Raw genomic sequence first — 3,893 nt, forward strand, 5'->3', positions numbered from 1 at the left:
GGAGCCACAGCGACATCTAGGGGTCTGGAGGTTTACCTGCAGCTGAGCACAGGAATGGTTTTCAAGAAACCTAACCAACTTAATTAAACCTAAGGCCTGTAACTCAAAGATACTCTATATCTCACTTTTGAGTTAATATATGTATTTCTTTCTCAAATCTTGGAAATAAAATATTAGCAGCTTAATTAGGCGTATACTTTTGTTTCATAGTTTCCTATTTATTTATAATGAGATTATAATACCTGAAGACAGAAAACAAGTTAAAGATAGTGGATGTCTGTGTTCTAAGTTTGAAATTTTGAATGGAATGTGTTACAGTGGTACCCTGTAGATCTAATTATTTTCCAGATTCACAGTGACTTAACTAGGTATGAGTAATTTTATAATTGTTAACATGTTATCCTAATAAATCGACACTTTGGATAAGGAGCTCTGACGATGCAGTGCCTAAGGCATTTGTCTGCTAACCAGAAGGCTGGCGGTTCAAACCCATCAGCCACTCCTCAGAAGGAAGATTGGGCAATTTACTTCCACAGAGATACCCCTCAGAAACCCAAGGAGGACTTGCTATGGCAGTGAGTTTGGTTTGGGTTTGGTACACTGATAATTCTTATTTATTCAGACTTACCTAGAAAGATACATAAGAAAGAATGGCTGTCTTTGTAGTGGGGAACAGAATGAAGAGAAATCTTTTCACTGTGTAGCCTTTTATTATCTTTTCGATTTTTTACCACATACATATATAACCTGTTCAACAATAAACACAATTTTTAAATTAAAAGAATATTTGCTCTTACAGAGTTTCTTTGGAAAGAGACATAAGAAGCTGACGAGTCATTTCTTCCAGAGAGGAGAGTGGCTGTGGGATGTGGGGGGGAGAGAGCTTTTTCACTGGATGCCTTTTTTGTACGATACGACTTTGTACCATATGCATTATTAGACTATTCAGTAAATAAACAAATAACTTTTTAAAGAGTAGCAGGAAATACTTCTGACAGAGTTCTCTTTATTTTTTTATTTTTAATTGTAGCTAATTTGTGCTTCAGATTGAGTCTGTGAACCTAACAAAGGAAGAGAATATTGAAGGCAGAAATAATGAATTTACATAAAATAATTTCCTCAGATTACTTTCTAAAAATTTTTCATACTGCACAAGGAAGGAAAATACTAATGTGTAAAATCTGTCTGATTAGCTATAAAATAGGGAGAAAAGTTTTTAAAATTTTCGAGTTAGGTGGAAAATCTCTTTTTCTGACATCATTTTAACTTTGGGGTAAAGTACAAAAAAATTGTGACTTTATACTCTATACTCCTAATGAAGTATATATATTTGCTTGCTCTTCAATTATCTAAAGCAGGGGTATTGTTTTTCTATGATGATTAAAGATAAAATATACTCAAATAATTTGGGGATTATTACCTTATAAGAAAAAATGGGATTGGCATTTAGGGTAATTTTATTGTAATTCCTCCCATAGCAATAAGAAACAATAAAAGAACTAAAGAATTACAATAGTTTGTAAGGGTAATCTAATTCAACCATTCATTTTACTACAGAAACTAAAGCCTAGAAAGTTTAAATTCAAACTCACACAAGCAATATATTTAAAAAATAATAATAAAATAAAATGTTGTTGTTGTTGTTAGGTGCCATGGAGTTATCTCCGACTCTTAGAGACCCATATACAACAGAATGAAACACTGCCCAGGCCTGTGTCAGCCTCACAATCCCTGCTGTACCTGAGCCCGTCATTGCAGCCACTCTGTCAATCCATCTTGTTGAGGGCCTTCCCCTTTTTATTGACCTTCCACTTTAAAAAATAAAAATAAAATAAAATAGAACCCAGATATTCTGCATCTCCAAAGAGTATACTTTTTTTTTTTTTTTTTACTTTTTTTTGTGATTTGGGTCAAAGTTTACAGAGCAAATTGGATTTCCATTCAACAATTTATACACATTTTGTTTTGTGACTGATTGTAATCCCCACAATGTAACAGCACTCTTTCCACTTCTTTGTGTTTGCCAATTCCATTCATTCTTCTTTCCTATTCCTTCCTGCCTTGTGAGCTTTATCTCTGGGTAACTGCTGCCCTTTTCATATTGTGTTCAAAAGAACCTCCCTGGTGTTACTGGTCACCTTGTAGGCGTGGCTATCGTTTGCCTGAAAGTTGAAACACAGGGGTGAACTCAGTTCCAGGCCTGAAGGGCGACTAAGGGGTATAGATAGCCTCAGGGCTTCCACCAGCGTCTATCAGATCACTAAGGCTGGTCTTTATGATTATGAGTTTTATCCCACATTTCTTTCCCACTGTATCCAAGACCTCCAACTGAGATCTTTCAGAATGGTCAGCAGTGGTAGCTGGGTATCATCCAGTTCTCCTAGTGTCAGGGTTGAGGAAGCTGAGATTTTTGTGGTCCATTAGTCATCTGCTCTAATTGTTACCTTAAATCTTCCACTACCTTCGTTCTTTTTGGCTCTCAGTGGGGAGAGACCAATAGTTGCACCTCAGATGTCTATTCACAAGCTTTTAAGACCCCAGGCACTACTTATCAAAGCAGGATGTGGACCATATTCTTTGTGGACTATGTTATGCCAATTGACCTTGATGTCCCACGGAACTATGGTCATGAGTTCCCAGGCCCAGCAACTCATTCCAAGATGTTTGGTTATGGCTAAGAAGTTTTCATAACTTTGCCCACTGTAGGCAACATTATATTATGGATATATTTGTAGTAGATATATATGTAGAAATATCCTATGTCAAACCTATATATGTATATTCATGAGTATAGTCCCATTCACCTTCCCATACCTATTCAGCTTGTATGTCGATCTATGTATCCACTTAATGTTTTTGTAGGACTGTAAGTATAATAGTATTTACCTTTGTTGCCTTTAACTCTTGTGCTCCTCCCAGTGTCTTCTTTGCCTTGATCATTTTGTGCTACTTCCTTCTTATTGTATATTGCCTTTCCCTTCACCCAAGTTAATACCTGTCTACCCTCTAGTTAGTGATTTACCTTCTCTTTCTCTCCCATCCTTGGTAATCATCAAAGAATGTTTCTTGCTGTATGTAAACCTTTTCTTGAATTTTTATAGTAGTGCTCTCATACAATATTTGTTCTTTTGTGACTGACTAATTTCACTTATGGAAATGTTCTCTGTTGTTGTTAGGTGCTGTCACATCATCTCCGACTCACAGCGACCCTATGTACAGCAGAACAAAACACTTCTGGTCCTGTGCCAGCTCCATGATCCTTGCTATACCTGAGCCTATTGCTGCAGCCACTGTGTCAATCCATCTTGTTGAGGGCCTTGCCCTGTTTCATTGACCCTCCACTTTACCAAGCATGATATCCTTCTCCAGGGAATGGTCCCTTCTTACAACATGACTAAGTAGGTAAGATGAAGTCTGGCCATTCTCACTTCCAAGGAGCATTCCGGCTGCACTTCCAGGACAGATTTGTTAGTTCTTTTAGCAGTCATGGTACTTTCAGCATTCTTTGCCAACACCACAACTCAAAAGCATCGACTCTTCTTCAGTCTTCCTTATTCATTGTCCTGCTGTCATATGCATATGAGGCAATTGAAAATACCAAGGCTTGTGTCAGGCGCACCTTAGACCTCAAGGAGACATCTTTGCTCTTCAGCACTTGAAAAAGGTCTTTTGCAGCCCATTTGCCCAGTGCTATATGTCGTCTGATATCTTGACTGCTGCTTCCATTGGTGTTGATTGGAGAGCCAAGTGATATGAAGTCTTTGATAACTTCAATCTTTTCTCCATTTACCATGATGCTGCTTATAGGTCCAGTTGTGAGGATTTTTGTTTTCTTTATATTGAGGTGTAGTGCAGACTGAAGGCCGTATTCTTCAATCTTCCTCAGTAAATGC

The sequence above is a fragment of the Orycteropus afer genome, unplaced genomic scaffold (genome assembly GCF_000298275.1).
Source record: "Orycteropus afer afer isolate SDZICR_OR568_19922 unplaced genomic scaffold, OryAfe1.0 scaffold00292, whole genome shotgun sequence".
NCBI lineage: Eukaryota > Metazoa > Chordata > Mammalia > Tubulidentata > Orycteropodidae > Orycteropus > Orycteropus afer.